Source organism: Callithrix jacchus, chromosome 8, assembly GCF_049354715.1.
Source record: "Callithrix jacchus isolate 240 chromosome 8, calJac240_pri, whole genome shotgun sequence".
In the NCBI taxonomy this organism is placed as follows: Eukaryota; Metazoa; Chordata; class Mammalia; order Primates; family Cebidae; genus Callithrix; species Callithrix jacchus.
In genome coordinates this window covers 105,396,662-105,415,556 of record NC_133509.1, presented here as the reverse complement: position 1 = coordinate 105,415,556, position 18,895 = coordinate 105,396,662, and the positions used below count along the sequence as shown (strand labels likewise).

General features: G+C 40.1%; 1 protein-coding gene and 1 pseudogene across 12 annotated transcripts in view; one reads left to right on the top strand and one right to left on the bottom strand.

Moving 5' to 3' along the window:
- Positions 1 to 18,895, bottom strand: part of LOC118144974 (disintegrin and metalloproteinase domain-containing protein 21) — a 38,887-nt gene that overhangs the window by 9,149 nt on the left and 10,843 nt on the right. The window lies entirely within an intron of this gene.
- Positions 15,920 to 17,578, top strand: LOC100396939 (keratin, type II cytoskeletal 8 pseudogene; annotated as a pseudogene).

Here is an 18,895-nt window from a genome sequence, read left to right as displayed (position 1 = left end):
CAAAAAAAAAAAAAAAAAAGGAAAAGGAGGAAAGGAGGAAGGAAGGAAGGAAGGAAGAAAGAAAGAAGGAAGGAAAGAAAGAAAAGAAATTTCTGCCCCTGTCATACAGTCTGGCTGTCAACACTCATCCATTTCTTTTCCTATTTATTAAACAAGTCTTTATGTGTTTGGAGCATACAAAGTGCAGGACATTGTGCTAGATATTAAAGAAAGAAAATTAAAATACAGAACATTAGCTAAATTATCAATTTAGTGCAGAAACTTGTGGCAGGAGCAAGAATAAGCTTTAGGAGGTCTATAATATTGCATTTAATATTTCATATATTTTGTGCCTTGTTTTTTTGCTGAGGAGAGTGTCCATATATTTCATATAGTCTCAAATGACTGTCAACAATGAGGTTGATAAGCCCTGAGCCTGTATAGAAACAATCAAATAAACAGATAATTATAATATGATCAAAACCATTTTAATCTAAAGATAACGAAGTTTATGCTTCAGGGATCCTCATTGTACAGACCTCCGTAAAGACCCCATAAGGGGCTCAACAATGAATTTTATGGAAGTCATTAAATTAAGAGTGATCAAGATTAGTCACTATATAAGAAAAATCTGAAACACCCTGAAATATTATAACTCATACATAAAAGACTTAATAAAGGTTTTCTAAAATTTCACAATAGTAAAATTAATTATCTCCTTACAAATAACAAGCTATTCTTTTGAATATTCTTTTGCAAACTGTTAATAATACAAAGTAAATTTTTATTAAACATGCTAGAGAAAGGCAAATGCCTTTCAGTTCTTGACATTGAAATTATAACAAGATAATTCTCTTAAGGGAGGCAATTAAATAAAAAGCAACTTAAAAACTGTAGGGAAAAGGTATTACAGAAGTGAGTCAGGAAGTTGATTAATATAAATATGAGGGGATTAAATTCTGTGATGTTTATGGTGTTTTCAACTTTTAATATTTATAATTTGTTGTGGCTTCTTTCTTATGCTAAATAAATAAAATATGAAAATAACTGAGTTTTCATACTTATTTTCTGCAGTTGTAACTTGGTATTATTTTTCTTAAAGTGGGCCCCTCATCTTGTAGGTGCATCAGGCCCAAAAACTTAAATCACCTCTGACTGTGATCAACATATTGATGAAGGCAGGTGCTGTTTCTTATAAGAATAAAAAGGAAGAGCATTTAAATTAAGCAAATGTAAGGAGACTTACATAGAAGATATAAAAATGAACATGACTGACCCAACACCAATCATCTCCTGGATTTTGAATCCATTTCTAATCAATGCTTTCTTTGCTCTGATTCAAGTTCCCTTATATTCCCTTCTTTTTTTTTTTTTTTAATTGCATTTTAGGTTTTGTGAAGAACATGCAAGATTGTTGCATAGGTACACATATGGCAGTGTGATTTGCTGCCTTCCTCCCCTTCACCTATATCTGGCATTTCTCCCCATGCTATCTCTCCCCAACTCCCCACCCCCTGCTGTCCCTCCCCTATTTCCCTCCTACAGACCCCAGTGTGTAGTGTTCCCCTCCCTGTGTCCATTGTGTTCTCATTGTTCAACACCCACCTATGAGTGAGAACATGTGGTGTTTGATTTTCTGTTCTTGTGTCAGTTTGCTAAGAATGATGGTTTCCAGGTTCATCCATGTCCCTACAAAGGACATGAACTCATCATTTTTGATGGCTACCTAATATTCCATGGTGTATATGTGCCACATTTTCCCTGTCTAGTCTATCATTGATGGGCATTTGGGTTGGTTCCAGGTCTTTGCTATTGTAAACTGTGCTGCAATGAACATTCATCTGCATGTGTCCTTATAGTAGAACGATTTATAATCCTTTGGATATATACCCAGTAATGGGATTGCTGGGTCAAATGGAATACCTATTTCTAGGTCCTTGAGGAATTGCCACACTGTCTTCCAGAATGGTTGAACTAATTTACACTCCCACCAACAGTGTAAAAGTGTTCCTATTTCTTCACATCCTCTCCAGCATCTGTTGTCTCCAGATTTTTTAATGATCGCCATTCTAACTGGCGTGAGATGGTATCTCAATGTGGTTTTGATTTGCATCTCTCTAATGACCAGTGATGATGAGCATTTTTTCATATGTTTGTTGGCCTCATGTATGTCTTCTTTTGTAAAGTGTCTGTTCATATCCTTTGCCCATTTTTGAATGGGCTTGTTTGTTTTTTTCTTGTAAATCTGTTTGAGTTCTTTGTAAATTCTGGATATCAGCCCTTTGTTAGATGGGTAAACTGCAAAAATTTTTTCCCATTCTGTTGGTTGCCGATTCCCTCTAGTGACTGTTTCTTTTGCCGTGCAGAAGCTGTGGAGTTTGATTAGGTCCCATTTGTCTATTTTGGCTTTTGTTGCCAATGCTTTTGGTGTTTTGTTCATGAAGTCCTTACCTACTCCTATGTCCTGAGTGGTTTTGCCTATGGTGCCAGGCCTTATGTTTAAGTCTTTAATCCATCTGGAGTTAATTTTAGTGTAAGGTGTCAGGAAGGGGTCCAGTTTCTGCTTTCTGCACATGGCTAGCCAGTTTTCCCAACACCATGTATTAAACAGGGAATCCTTTCCCCATTGCTTGTTTTTGTCAGGTTTGTCAAAGATCAGATGGTTGTAGATATGTTGTGTTGCCTCCGAGGCCTCTGTTCTGTTCCATTGGTCTATTATCTCTGTTTTGGTACCAGTACCATGCTGTTTTGATTACTGTAGCCTTGTAGCATTTACAACTGCTACAAAGAGAATAAAATACCTAGAAATACAGCTAACAAGGAACATAAAGGACCTCTTCAAGGAGAACTACTGCTCAATGAAATAAGATTGAGGACACAAACAGATGGAGAAACATTCTTGTTCATGGTTAGGAAGAATCAATATTGTGAAAATGGCCATATTGCCCAAAGTAATTTACAGATTCAACGCTATCCCCATCAAGCTACCAATGACCTTCTTCACAGAACTGGAAAAAACCACCTTAAACTTCATATGAAACCAAAGAGAGCCTGCATAGCCAAGTCAATTATAAGCAAAAAGAACAAAGCAGGAGGCATCACACTACTGGACTTCAAACTATATTCCCTTCTTAAACCTTCCCTTGTGCTTTCCGGAGTCTTCCTTTAATGACAAAAGGAGACAGAGAAAGAACCAAACTCCATTCTAAACCTCTTCACAGAAAGCTCCCTACAACTACTTACCCTGTTAAGCCTGAGCTTCAACAGAATTTACCACTTGCCTAAAGGCTTCCTCCTGAGAAATCCCATCCTCAGAAGTCACATGTACCACACGGTCCAGAGTTCCTGTTCTCCACAGCCCACAGCATCAACACCAAACCATATATCTCACTACATGTCTCTTCAACCTTAGTGCTCTTGGACAAAATTCAAAGGCTTTGGCCCCTGACTAATAAAATTATTCTCCACCAAAAATGGTACCCTCATCTTAAAGTAATATTAGCAAGTATTTAGACAACCCATGTGAAAACAAGCCAGGGATTTTTAAAGTTTTTCTTTAACCTCTTCAAGTCATCTTCAGTATAATTCAGCCTACCCACTCATAGTCATAATCCATACCTTGTCAATACACACACATTTTATGTATCCTAAGCAATTTACCAATAATTTTAGTTTTTCCAGCTCTCCCTTTCTCCTGCTATACTTATTTCTCAAACTCAAAGAGAATCCAAACACTTTTGTCTTTCCTCATCTCCCATTTCTCTTCATGTTCTTGTCTCCAATTCATTCGAGCTCTGCTACCAATTTCATCCCTTCAAGCAATGTATGCCAAATCTTTAACTCTCTAAAATCCTAAATGACACAAATGGCTGGGGGGGAAGGTGGGGAGGGATGGGCAGGAACTGCATTAATCCTTCACATACTTTCTCCTTTCCTACATCAAAACTACCAATGCTACTCTGAAAAAAAAAAAAAAAATCCCCAAACCAATGTGTTTGTGAAAGGCTTAAAAAGAGAATATACAAATCAGAACTTAAATAACTTGTCCTGGATCCTCAGCATAAGCAATGGAGATATAAAATTCAGCAGATACTTCAAAACTTCCTATGTCATATTGTTCTTTTGTTTATTCCCCTGAATATTACATTCACACCTCCTCAATGTTGTGAGTTTCCTCATTTATGTGGAGTGCCAGTAGCTGAAAATCCATTCTCATTGTCTTTCAATCACAGTAGTTAGTTATCCAAGTACCTTTCCTTTCTAGTATAAAGTATTTAAGGTTTTTTCTTTTCTTGTCCTAGATTGGCCATGTGGATGCTGGTATATGGGGAAAACTTGTTTCAGTCTGAACATTATCCTTGCAATTAACTTGCCTAAAGAGTCTGGATTGATCTGAGCAGTTTTCATTGGTGCAAGTTAGGCACCTTATTCCACAAGGTGCAAGAAGCACAGAAGAGAAAGCAAAGTTGATAGACAAAACTTCCAAGAACAAAGATCTCTGAATTGGGGTGAAATCCTAACAGCCAGATTTACTCTCTGTATCTCTCTTGATATGTTTTCTACTTATTATGGAGTGAGAGTTGTGATGGGAGGTTTGAAAATGGGAAGAACTAATAAATGATAAAATGTTGTGGAAAGGACTGATAAGTCACACAAACCTGTGTCATATTATTCTTTTTCTTGGAGCTCAGCATGAGTTGATAACAGGAGAATAACTTCAAAAAAAATCTTTTTTTAAAAAATTTTTTATTGCATTTTAGGTTTTGGGGTACATGTGCAGAACATGCAAGACAGTTGCAAAGGTACACACATGGCAGTGTGTTTTGCTTCCTTTCTCCCCTTCACCCACATTTGGCATTTCTCCCCAGGCTATCCCTCCCCAGCTCTCCCCCCTCAAAAAAAATCTTTAAGCCAGACTCGTTGTCTTCATTCCGAGGACTTCCAGAGACCAAAGCTCCTGAAGTACCATCATTCTCCCATGGATACTGTGAAGCAGTACCACTAGAAATCCATGTTCTCCAAAGTTAGTGGACTCTCAAATGAGACAACAGCCCTCTTCTGCATGTTTCATAAACCCTTTCTTCCTTTTCCCACAGCTATTTCAAATTCAAGACCCCTCTCTACCTATCTTCCCTCTTACTCCAATGCCCTAATGCACTGTTTTCCTATCTGTCACTAATACCTGACCCATTAGAGAGTCTCTCCCACCTGAGGACTGTTTCTATCAATTTTCCCCACACTCAACTGTATCTTCATCTTCTCATCTGATTTTCCCAGGACTGTCCTTATTTTAAAACTGAAAGTCCTGCACCCAGAAATCCCCTCAGTCCCGACCAAACTGGAATGGTTGGTTACCCTACCTATACCCATGCTCTAGTCACTCATATCTTTAAAAAGGAAAACAAAACAAAAATTAAGAGACTTCACATTATCCAATGGACTATTCTGGATACAAAATTATTCATAGAACCAAACTTGATAAATGACTTACCACCAGAAGAAACAGTAGTTTCCCTGGCCCTTTCTGTCTAGATGGTTTGTACCCACCCTTTATCAATGAATGAAGGTTTGTAGCTGAGACCACAGAACAAAGGGAAACATAAGCCCTCATCTTTTGTCTGTCAGGTGACTAAATTCTAGATTTAGCTGCTTAGCATCAAGGATCTTTCAATTCTACAGAAATAATAATGGGATCTCAAGAATATCTTGCTCTCATCCTGCCATATCTATACTCATTTCCAAATTGAATACAATTGGAATTGGGTTGTCTCCTTACCTCCAGTCTATGTCCCCTGATGGCATAGGTTTGTAATTTTGCTCATGCCATTGCATTGGTCTAGACTGACTAATCACTTGTGCCGTTGAACTGAATTATAGTTCAACTTTCTAGGGCAAGATCAAATTCCACTTCCATTATCAAATCTTTCCTAAATAATCCAGAAAACCTTAACATCCCATAACTCTATAACTATAATGTGCAATACATTTTTGTGTGACAAAATTTATATCCTTGCTATTTTCTGTTTTATATGTGAGTTTTAAAAATTGCATCTCCTATTAGACTATAATGTTTTGGAGAAAAATATGCTCAAATGGTAGCAAATTTATGGCATAGTGTTTGGCAAAACATATAATCAATAAGATGAGTTCAACTATATAAAAACTGCATTAAATAAAGAGTCATTTATAAAATATCAACTCTAACTTTGATAGTTTCTTTTTAAAGGGATTCCTGTCCAGTGAGCCTTGTCAACTCCTAACTTACCTGGTAGAATCAGAACCTCATGAGATAAGCACCAATTAGAAGCACTTTTAATTACAGTCCCCTTCCATTTCTTGCCAGAAACAGATTCTATTATTTATGCTGGTTTCTTTAGATATCTGACAAGGTTCCTTTTATAAACTGTTTCGTTCAGGCAGGATTTTCGCATTGATGTTCATCAGGGATATGGGCCTCAAATTTTCTTTTTTTAGTTGTGTCTCTGCCAGGTTTTGGTATCAGGATGATGTTGGCCTCATAAAATCCTATTGTTTGGAATCGTTTCAGAAGGAATAGTACCAGCTCCTCTTTGTACCTCTAGGAGAATTCAGCTATGAACTTGTCTGGTCCTGGACTTTTTTTGGTTGATAGGCTATTAATTGCTGCCTCAATTTCAGACCTTGTTATTGGTGTATTCAGGGAATCAACTTCTTCCTGGTTTAGTCTTGGGAGGGTGTAAGTGTCCAGGAATTTATCCATTTCTTCTAGATTTTCTGGTTTATTTGCATAGAGGTATTTATAGTACTCTCTGATGGTAGTTTGTATTTCTATGGGATTGGTGGTGATATCTCCTTTATCATTTTTTATTGCATCTATTTTATTCTTCTCTCTTTTCTTTTTTATTAGTCTGGCTAGTGGACTATCTACTTTGCTGATCTTTAAAAAAAACAGCTCCTGGATTCACTCATTTTTTGAAGGGTTTTTCATGTCTCTATCTACTCCAGTTCTGCCCTGATCTTAGTTATTTCTTGTCTTCTGCTAGCTTTTGAATTTGTTTGTTCTTCCTCCTCTAGTTCTTTTAATTGTGACGTTAGGGTGTCAATTTTAGATCTTTCCTCTTTTTTCTTGTGGGTATTTAGCGCTATGATTTCCCTCTACACTCTGCTTTAAGTGTGTCACAGAGGTTCTGGTACATTGTGTCTTCATTCATTGGTGTCAAAGAACATCTTTATTTCTGCCTTCATTTCATTATTTAGCCAGTAGTCATTCAGGAGCAGGCTGTTCAGTTTCCATGTAGTTGTGTGGTTTTGAGTGAGTTTCTTAATACTATGTCGAATAGGAGTGGTGAGAGAGGGCATCCTTGTCTAGTGCCTGATTTCAAAGGGAATTCTTCCAGCTTTTGCCCGTTCAGTATGATGTTGGCTGTAGGTTTGTCATATATAGCTTTTATCATTTTATGATACATTCCATCAATACCTAGTTTATTGAGAGTTTTTAGCATGAAGTGCTGTTGAATTTTATTGAAGGTCTTCTCTGCATCTACTGAGATAATCATGTGGTTTTTGTCTTTGGTTCCATTTATGTGATGGATTACATGTTGAACCAGCCTTGCATCCCCAGGATGCAGCCTACTTGGTCGTGATGGATAAGTTTCTTGATGTGCTGTTGCAATCTGTTTGCCAGTATTTTATTGAAGATTTTTGCATTGATGTTCATCATGGATATTGGCCTAAAGTTTTCTTTTTTAGTTGAGTTTCTGCCTGGTTTTGGTATCAGGATGATGTTAGCCTCATAAAATGAGTTAGGGAGGATTCCCTCCTTTTGTATTGTTTGATACAGTTTCAGAAGGAATGGAACCAGCTCCTCTTTGTATGTCTGGTAGAATTCGGCTGTGAACCCATCTGGACCTCGACTCTTTTTAGTTGGTAGGCTATTGATTGCTGCCTCTACTTCAGCCCTTGCTATTGGTCTATTCAGGGTTTCAACTTCCTCCTAGTTTAGTCTTGGTAGAGTACAAGTGTCTAGGAATTTATTCATTTCTTCTTGGTTTACTGGTTTATGTGAGTAGAGCTGTTTGTAGTAATCTCTAATGGTAGTTTGTATTTCTGTGGGATCAGTGGTGATATCCCCTTTATCATTTTTTGTTGTATCTATTTGATTCTTCTCCTTTTTCTTTTTTATTAATCTGGCTAGTGGTCTGTCTATTTTGTTGATCTTTTCAAAAACCAGCTCCCGGATTTATTGATTTTTTGAAGGGTTTTTTGTGTCTCTATCTCCTTCAGTTCTGCTCTGATCTTAGTTATTTCTTGTCTTCTGCTAGCTTTTGAGTTCTTTTGATCTTGCTCCTCTAGCTCTTTCAATTTTGATGATATAATGCCAATTTTAGATCTTTCCTCTCTTCTCTGGTGGGCATTTATTGCTATAAAAATCCCTCTTGACACTGCTTTAAAGGTGTCCCAGAGATTCTGACAAGTTGCATCTACATTCTGGTTGGTTTCAAAGAACATCTTTATTTCTGCCTTCATTTCGTTGTTTATCCAGTCTACACTCAGAAGCAAGCTGTTCAGTTTCCAAGTGGATGTGTGGGTTTGAGTGTGTTTCTTGATCCTGAGTTCTAGTCTGATTTAGCTGTGGTCTGATAGACTGTTTGATATAATCTCCATTCTTTTGCATTTGCTGAGGTGATTTACTTCCAATTATGTGGTCAATTTTAGAGTAGGTATGATGTGGTGCTGAGAAGAATGTATATTCTGTGGATTGGGGGTGGAGAGTTCTGTAAATGTCTATTAGGATTGCTTAGTCCAGGTCTGAGTTCAAGTCTTGGATATCCTTGTTAATTTTCTGTCTTGTTAATCTGTTTAATATTGACAGTGGAGTGCTAAAGTCTCACATTATTATTGTGTGGGAGTCTGTCTCTTTATAGGTCATTAAGAACTTGCTTTATGTATCTGGGTGCTCCTGTATTGGGCACTTATGTATTTAGGATTGTTAGCTCTTCTTGTTGCATTGATCCTTTTACCATTATGTGATGTCCTTCTTTGTCTCTTTTGATCTTTGTTGGTTTAAAGTCTATTTGATCAGAGACTAGGATTGCCACTCCTGCTTTTTTTTTTGCTCTCCATTTGCTTGGTAGATCTTCCTCCATCCCTTTATTTTGAGGCTACATATATCCTTGCATGTGAGATGGATTTCCTGGATACAGCACACCAATGGGTTTTGACTTTTTATCCAATTTGCCAGTCTGTGTCTTTTGATTGGGGCATTTAGCCCATTTACATTTAAGGTTAATATTGTTGTGTGTGAATTTGATCCTGCCATTTTGATGCTAGCTGGTTGTTTTGCTCATTATTTGATGCAGTTGATGCTCTTTACCCTTTGGTATGTTTTTCGAGTGGGTGGTACTGGTTGTTCCTTTGTGTGTTTAGTGCTTCTTTCAGGAGCTCTTGTAAAGCAGGCCTGGTGGAGATGAAATTTCTGAGCAATTGCTTGTTCATAAAGGATTTTATTTCTCCTTTGCTTATGAAGCTTAGTTTGGCTGGATATGAAATTCTAGGTTGAAAGTTCTTTTCTTTAAGGATGTTGAATATTGGCCCCCACTCTCTTCTGGCTTGTAGGATTTCTGCTGAGAGATCTGCTGTGGGTCTGATGGGCTTCCCTTTGTGGGTAAACTGACCTTCCTCTCTGGCTTCCCTTAGCATTTTTCCTTCATTTCAACCCTGGTGAATCTGATGATTATGTGCCTTTGGGTTGCTCTTCTTGAGGAATATCTTTGTGGTGTTCTCTGTATTTCCTAGACTTGAATGTTGTCCTGCCTTCCTAGGTTGGGAAAGTTCACCTAGATAATATCCTGAAGAGTGTTTTCCAGCTTGGATTCATTCTCTTCATCACATTCAGGTACACCTATCAAACTTAGATTATGTCTTTTCACATAATCCCATATTTCTTGGAGGCTTTGTTCATTTCTTTTTACTGTTTTCTCTCTCTCTTTTTTTTTTACTCTTTTTTTCTCTAATCTTGCCTTCTCATTTTATTTCATTGAGTTGATCTTCAATCTCTGATATCCTTTCTTCTGCTTGGTTGATTTGGCTATTGAAACTTGTGTATTCTTTGAGAAGTTCTTGTGTTGTGTTTTTCAGCTCCATCAATTCATTTATATTCTTCTCTAAGCTGTTTATTCTTGTTAGCGTTTCATCAAACTTTTTTTTTTCAAGGTTCTTAGTTTCTTGCTTTGGGTTAGAACACGATATTTTAGCTCAGAGAGGTTTGTTATTACCCACCTTCTGATGTCTGTTTCTGTCAGTTCATCAGACTCATTCTCCATCCAGCCTTGTTCCCCTGCTGGTGAAAAGTTGTGATCCATTGGAGGAGGAGAGATGTTCTGGTTTTGGGTGTATTCATCCTTTCTGCACTGGTTTCTTACCATCTTTGTGGATTTATCTACCTGTGATCTTTGTGGTTGGTGACTTTCAGATGGGGTCTCTGAGTGGATATCCTTTTTTTTTGCTGATGAAGTTATTTATTTCTATTTCTTAGTTTTCCTTCTAACAGTCAGGCTTCCCTGCTGCAGGACTGCTGGAGGTCCACTCCAGACCCTGCTTGCCTGAGGATTACCTGCAGTGGCTGCAGAAGAGTAAGGGTTGCTGCCAGTTTCTTCTTCTGTTGTCTTTGTCCCAGAAGGATACCAGCCAGAAGTCAGCCTAAGCTCTCCTTTGTGAGGTGTCTCTTTGGTTATACGGGGTTGGGGAGCTGCTTGAGAAGACAGTCTGTCCCTTATAGGAGCTCAAGTGCTGAGCTGTAAGCTCCATTGTTCTGTTCAGAGCTGCTGGGCAGGTACATTTAAATCTGCTGCAGCAGAACTCATAACTGCCTTTTTTCCCCCCAGGTGCTCTGTCCCAGGAAGGTGGGGCTTTATTTATAAGTTCCTGTCATTCTGCTGCCTTTTTTCAGAGATGGCCTGACCAGCGAGGAGGGAGCCTAGCATAGTCTGCCAGCAGAGGCATTGCTGAGATGCAGTGGGCTCTGCCCAGCTGCTGTGTGAACTTCCTTGCAGTTTTGTTTATAGAGGTATAGTTAGAACTGCCTCGGTAATGGTGGTCTGCCACAGTAATGGCAGACTATCTCTGTAATAGTGGACTGCCTTGGTGATGGTGGATTGCCTTGGTAATGGTGGACTGCCTCAGTAATGGCAGACTGCCTCAGTTATGGTGGACTGCCTCGATAATGGTGGACTACCTCAGTCATGGTGGACTGCCTCTGTAGTGGTGGACTGACTTGGTAAAGGCAGATGCCCTTCCCCTGACAGAGCTGGACCATCCCAGATCCAGCTGTGCTTGCTGTGAAACTCTCAATCCAGAGCATTTCAGATTGCTGGTCTTCGTGGAGGTGGGAGCAGCTGAGCCAGATCACCTGGCCCCTAGTTTCAGCCCATTTTATTCAGTTGAACTGGCAACTCTGTCTCCCAAGTGTTCCAGTCATCAGTTGAAATGGTGCCCAGATTTGTGTGAGTTTTTGTGCGGAGACCCACTGTGCTGGCTAAACAGCCACGTTGGAGACTCATGTCACTTTTCTGCCCAGGAATCTCCTGGTCTGTGGGCAGCAAAAATTCGTTTGGAAATGTGGTGATCACCCACCCTCTGCATTTTTGCTGGGAACTGCAATCCAGAGCTGTTCATATTCAGCTATCTTGGATCCTCAACACTTTATTTTTGAATTATTATTAATTCTTAGAGACAGGGACTCATTCTGATTCTGTCACCCAGGCTAGAGTACAGTGGCACAATCTGCTCACTGCAACCTTGAACTCTTGGGCTCAAGTGACCCTTTGCTTAAATGTTCCAACTACCCAGGACGAGAGGTGCATGCCACCACACTCATGTAATTTTTTTTTTTTTGTAAAGACAAGATCTTGCTATGTTGCCAAGGCTGGTAACATCTGGCCTCAAGTGATCCTCCCACCTTGGCCTCCCAAAGTGTTGGGATAATAGGCATGAGCCACTGTGCCCAACCATTACAGTAGAATACACATACCTCTCAATTACACACAGAAAATTATCCAGAATAGATTATGTTTTAGGTCACAATATAAGTCTTAACAAATTTAGAAGACTAAAATCATCCCAAGTATCTTTTCTGACCACAGTGATATAAAACTAGAAATAATGATGGAACTCACTGTAGCACAGCAAAGTGGTTATGGCCAGATTGCCTCTCTAGATTCATCCTCACTGGGCAGGGCATCTCTGAAAGAAAGGCAGCAGCCCCAGTCAGGGACTTATAGATAAAACTCCCATCTCCCTGGGACAGAGCACCTGGGAAGGGACAGCTGTGGGTGCAGCTTCAGCAAACATTCCTGCCTACTGGCTCTGAAGAGAACAGCAGATCTCCCGGTACAGTGCTTGAGCTCTGCTAAGAGACCAACTGCCTCCTCAAGTGGGTCCCTGACCCCTGTGTCTCCTGACTGGGAGACACCTCCCAGCAGGGGTCAACAGACACCTCATCAGGAGAGCTCCACTGGGCATCACACGGGTGCCCCTCTGGGACAAAGCTTCCAGAGGAAGGAACAGGCAGCAATCTTTGCTGTTCTGCAGCCTCCACTGGTAATATTCAGGCAAACAGGGTCTGGAATGGACCTCCAGCAAACTCCAGCAGACTTGTAGAAGAAGGGCCTGGTTGTTAGAAAAAAAAAGTGAACAAACAGAAAGCAATAATATCAACCTAACAAAAAGGATGCCCACTCAAAAATCCTATCCAAAGGCCATCAGCATCAAAGATCAAAGGTAGATAAATCCACAAAAATGAGGAAAAACCAGCATAAAAATTCCAAAAACCAGAATGTCTCTTGTCCTCCAAATGATTGCAACTCCTCTCCAGCAAGGGCACAAAACTGGATAAACAACGAGTTTGATGAATTGACAGAAGTAGGCTTCAGAAGGTAGGTAATAACAAACTCTGAGCTAAAGGAGCATGTTCTAACCCAATGCAAGGAAGCTAAGAACCTTGGTAATAGATTAAAGGAACTGCTTACTGGAATAACCAGTTTAGAGAAGAACATAAATTACCTGATGGGACTGAAAAACATAGCACAAGAACTTCATGAAGCATATACAAGTATCAATAGCCAAACTGATCAAGTGGAAGAAAGGATATTAGAGATTAAAGATAAATTTAATGAAATAAAGCATTAATACAAGATTAGAAAAAGAAGAATGAAAAGGAATAAACAAAGCCTCCAGGAAATATGGGATTATGTGAAAAGACCAAATCTACATTTGATTGGTGTACCTGAAAGTGATGGGGAGAATGGAACCAAGTTGGAAAACACTCTTCAGGATATTATCCAGGAGAACTTCCCCAACCTAGCAAGACAGGTCAACATTCAAATTCAGGAAATACAGAGAACACCACTAAGATACTCTTTGAGAAGAGCACCCGAGACAAATAATTGTCAGATTCTCCAAGGTTGAAAAGAAGGAAAAAATGTTAAAGGCAGTCAGAGAGAAAGGTCAGGTTACCTACAAAGGGAAGTCTATCAGACTAACACTAGTTCTCTCTGCAGAAACCCTACAAGCCAATAGAAAGTGGGGGCCAATATTCAACATTCTTAAAGAAAAGAATGTTCAACCCAGAATTTCATATCCAGCCAAAATAAGCTTTATAAATGAAAAAGAAAAAAAATCCTTTATAGACATGAAAATGCTGAGGAATTCTGTCAGCACCAGGCCTGTACTACAAGAGCTCCTGAAGGAAGCACTAAACATGAAAAAGAACAATTGTTACCAGCCGCTGCAAAAACATACCAAATTGTAAAGACCATCAATGCTATGAAGAAAATCCATCAACTAACAGACAAAATAACTAGCTAGTATCATAATGGCAGGATCAAATTCACATATAACAATATTAACCTTAAATGTAAATGGGCTAAAGGTCCCAATTAAAAGACACAGACTGGCAAGTTGGATAAAGAGTCAAGACCCATCAGTGTGCTTTATTCAGGAGAAGCATCTCATGTGCAAAGATACACATAGGCTCAAAATAAAGGGATGGAAAAACAAACAAACAAACAAACAAACAAACAAACAAAAGGGATGGAGAAATATTTACCAAGCAAACGGAAAGCAAAAAAAAAAAAAAAAAAAAAAAAATCACACAAAACAAAAAAACACAGGGGTTCCAATTCTAGTGTCTGATAAAACAGACTTTAAGCCAACAAAGATCAAAAGAGACAAAGAAGGGCATTACATAATGGTAAAGGGATCAATGCAACAAGAAGAGCTAATTCTCCTAAATATATATGTACCCAATACAGGAGCACCAAGATTCATAAAGCAAGTTCTTAGAGGCCTACAAAGAGACTTAGACTCCCACACAATAATAGTGGGAGACTTTAACACCCCATTGTCAATATTAGACTGATCAATGGGACAGAACATTAACAAGGATATTCAGGACTTGAACTCAGATCTGGGCCAAGCAGACCTAATAGACATTTACAGAACTCTCCACCCCAAATCTATAGAAAATACATTCTTCTCAGCAGCACACCACATTTATTCTAAAATTGACCACTTATTTGGAAGTAAAACATTCCTTGGCAAATGCAAAAGAACAGAAATCATATTCTTATCAAATTAGAACTCAGGATTCAGAAACGCACTCAAAACTGCACAACTACATGGAAACTGAACAACCTGCTCCTGAATGACTATTGGATAAATAACGAAATTAGTACCAGAATCTCTAGGACACAGCTAAAGCAGTGTTAAGAGGAAAATTTATAGCACTAAATGCCCATGTCAGAAAGTGAGAAAGATCTAAAATCAACACCCTAACATCACAATTAAAAGAACTAGAGAAGCAAAAGCAAATAAATTCAAAAGCTAGCAGAAGACAAGAACTAACTAAGATCAGAGCAGAATTGAAGGAGACAGAGGCACGAAAACCCCTTCAAAAAATCAATAAATCCAGGAACCGGTTTTTTTGAAAATACTAACAGAATGGACAGACCACTAGCCAGACTAAGAAAGAAGCAAAGAAAGAAGAATCAAATAGACATAGTAAAAAATGATAAAGGAAATATCACCACTGATCCCACAGAAATACAAACTACCATCAGAAAATACTATAAACACCTCTACACAAATGAACTAGAACTTTAGAAGAAATTGATAAATTCCTGAACATATACACCCTCCCAAGACTAAACCAGGAAGAAGCTGAATCCCTGAATAGACCAATAACAAGTTCTATAATTGAGGCATTAATTAACAATCTATCAACCAAGAAAAACCCAGAACCAGACAGAATCAGAGACAAATTCTACATTGGGTAGAAAAAGGATCTTGTACCATTCCTTCTGAAACTACTCCAAACAACAAAAAAGAGAGACTCCTTCCTAACTCATTTTATAAGGCCAGCATAATCCTGATACCAAAGCCTGGCAGAGATGCAACAAAAAAAAAAAAGAAAATTTCAGGCCAATATCCCTGATGAACATTGATGTGAAAATCCTCAATATAGTATTGGCAAACAGAATCTAGCAGCACATCAAAATTCTTATCCACCATGATGAGGTTGGCTTCATCCTTGGGATGCATGGCTGGTTCAACATATAAAAATCAATAAATGTAAATCCAGCACATAAACAGAACCAATGACAGAAACCACATGATTATCTCAATAGGTGCAGAAAAGGCCTTTGATAAAGCTCAACACCCCTTCATGCTAAAAATACTCAATAAACTAGGTACTGATTGGAACATATCTAAAAATAATGAGAGTTATTTATGACAAACTCATAGCCAATATCATACTGAATGGGCAAAAGCTGGAAGCACTCCCTTTGAAAACTGGCACAAGACAAGGAAGCCCTTATTACCACTCCTATGCAACATAATACTGGAAGTTCTGGTCAGGGCAATCAGGCAAGAGAAAAAAAAAATTAAAAAGTATTCAAATAGGAACAAGCAGCTTCTCCGCTCCTTCTGGAATCTCTCCCTAGTTCAGCCCGCCTACCTCCACTCCTGCCTCCACCATGTCCACCAGGGTGACCCAGAAGTCCTACAAGGTGTCCACCTCTGGCCCCGGGGCCTTCAGCAGCCGCTCCTTAATGAGTGGGCCCAGTGCCCGCTTGAGCTTCTCCCGAGTGAGCAGTAGTGGCTTCCGGGGTGGCCTGGGTGCAGGCTATTTTGGGGCCAGCGGCATAGGCATGGGAGGTATCACCGCCGTCACCATCAACCAGAGCCTGCTGAACCCCATGAAGGTGGATGTGGACCCCAACATCCAGGCCGTGCGTACCCAGGAGAAGGAGCAGATTAAGACCCTCAACAACAAGTTTGCTTCCTTCATTGACAAGGTGTGGTTCCTGGAGCAGCAGAACAAGATGCTGGAGACCAAGTGGAGCCTCCTGCAGCAGCAGAAAACAGCTAGGAGCAACATGGACAACATGTTTGAGAACTACATCAACAACCTGAGGCGGCAGCTGGAGACTCTGGGCCAGGAGAAGCTGAAGCTGGAGGCAGAGCTTGGCAACATGCAGGGGCTGGTGGAGGACTTCAAGAACAAGTATGAGGAAGAGATCAATAAGCGTACAGAGATGGAGAATGAATTTGTCCTCATCAAGAAGGATGTGGATGAAGCTTACATGAACAAGGTAGAGCTGGAGTCTCGCCTGGAAGGACTGACTGACAAGATCAACTTCCTCAGGCAGCTGTATGAAGAGGAGATCCGGGAGCTGCAGTCCCAGATCTCCGACACGTCTGTGGTGCTGTCCATGGACAACAGCCGCTCTCTGGACATGGATGGCATCATTGCCGAAGTCAAGGCGCAGTACAAGGAGATCGCCAACCGCAGCGGGGCTGAGGCGGAGAGCATATACCAGATCAAGTATGAGGAGTTGCAGATGCTGGCTGGGAAGCACGGGGATGACCTGCGGCGTACGAAGACTGAGATCTCTGAGATGAACTGGAACATCAGCCAGCTCCAGGCTGAGATCGAGGGCCTCAAAGGCCAGAGGGCTTCCCTGGACGCCGCAATTGCAGATGCTCAGCAGCGCGGGGATCAGGCACTCAAGGATGCTCATGACAAGCAGAAGGAGCTGGAGGCCGCCCTGCAGCGGGCCAAGCAGGACATGGCAAAGCAGCTGCGTGAGTACCAGGAGCTGATGAATGTCAAACTGGCCCTGGACATCGAGATCACCACCTACCGCAAGCTACTGGAGGGTGAGGAGAGCCGGCTGGAGTCCGGGATGCAGAACATGAGTAACCACACGAAGGCCACCAGCGGCTATGCAGGTGGTCTGAGCTCTGCCTATGGGGGCTTAACAAACCCCGGCCTCAGCTACGGCCTGGGCTCCAGCTTTGGCTCTGTCACGGGCTCCAGCTACATCAGCCGCATCAGCTCCACCAAGGCTGTGGTTGTGAAGAAGATTGAGACCCGCGATGGGAGGCTGGTGTCTGAGTCCTCTGACGTCCTGCCCAAGTGAACAGCTGCAACAGCCCCTCCCAGCCTGCCCCTCCTGAGGCTGCCCCAGAGCCCAGGAGGGAGGTTGCTGTGCAGGGGAGCGCAGGGAACAGGAGACCCACCTGACCCTCAGCCCTAGACCTCAGCCCACCGGCGGGGAGTTTACTGCCTGGGGACCCCCCTGGCCCATGCCTCCAGCTGCAAAACAATTCAATTGCTTTTTTTTTTTTTTTTTTTTTTGGTCCAAAAATAAAACCTCAGCTAGCTCGGAAAAAAAAAAAAGTATTCAAATAGGAAGAGAGGAAGTCAAATTGTCTCTGTTTGCAGATGACATGATTGTATATTTAGAAAACTCCATCATCTTACCTCAAAAACTCTTTAAGCTGATAAGCAACTTCAGCAGTCTCAGGATACAAAATCAGTGTGCAAAAATCACAGCCATTCCTATACACCAATAATAGACAAGCAGAGAGCCAAATCATAACTGAACTCCCATTCACAATTGCTACAAAGAGAAAAAAATACCTAGGAATACAACTTACAAGGGAAATAAAAAAACCTCTCCAAGAAGAACTACAAACCACTGCTCAAGAAATAAGAGAGGACACAAACAAATGGAAAAAAAAATTCCATGTTCATGAATAGGAAGAAACAATATAATGAAAATGGCTGTGCTGCCCAAAGTAATCTATAGATTCAATGCTATTCCTCTCAAGCTACCACTGTCTTTCTTCACAGAACTAGAAAAAAAAAAAACTACCTTAAATTTCATATAGAACCAGAAAAGCTCTGATATAGCCAAGACAGACCTAAGCAAAAATAACAAAGCTGGAGGCATCATGCTACCTTACTTCAAACTACACTACAAGGTTACAGTAACCAAAACAGCATGATACTGGTACCAAAACAGATATATAGACCAAAGGAACAGAAAAGAAACCTCAGAAATAACACCACACCTCTACAATCATCTGATCTTAGACAAACCTGACACAAACAAGCAGTGGAAAAAGGATTCTCTATTTAATAAACGGTGCTGGGAAAACTGGCTAGCCATATGCAGAAAATGGAAACTGGACCCCTTCCTTACACCTTATACAAAAATCAACTCAAGATGGATTAAAGAGTCAAATGGAAAACTTAAAACTAAAAACCCTAGAAGAAAACCTAGGCAATACCATTTAGGACATAGTCATGGCAAAGACTTCATGACTATAACACCAATGCAATTTCAACAATAACCAAAATTGACAAATGGTTTCTAATCAAACTAAAGAACTTCTGCTCAGCAAAAGAAACTATCGTCAGAGTGAACAGGCCACCTAGAGAATGGGAGAGAATGTTTGCAGTCTATCCATCTGATAAAGGTCTAATATCCAGATTCTACAAGGAACTTAAAGACAGTTACAAGAAAAAAATAAACAACCCCATCAAAAAGTGGGTAAAGGATATAAACAGACACTTCTTAAAAGAAAG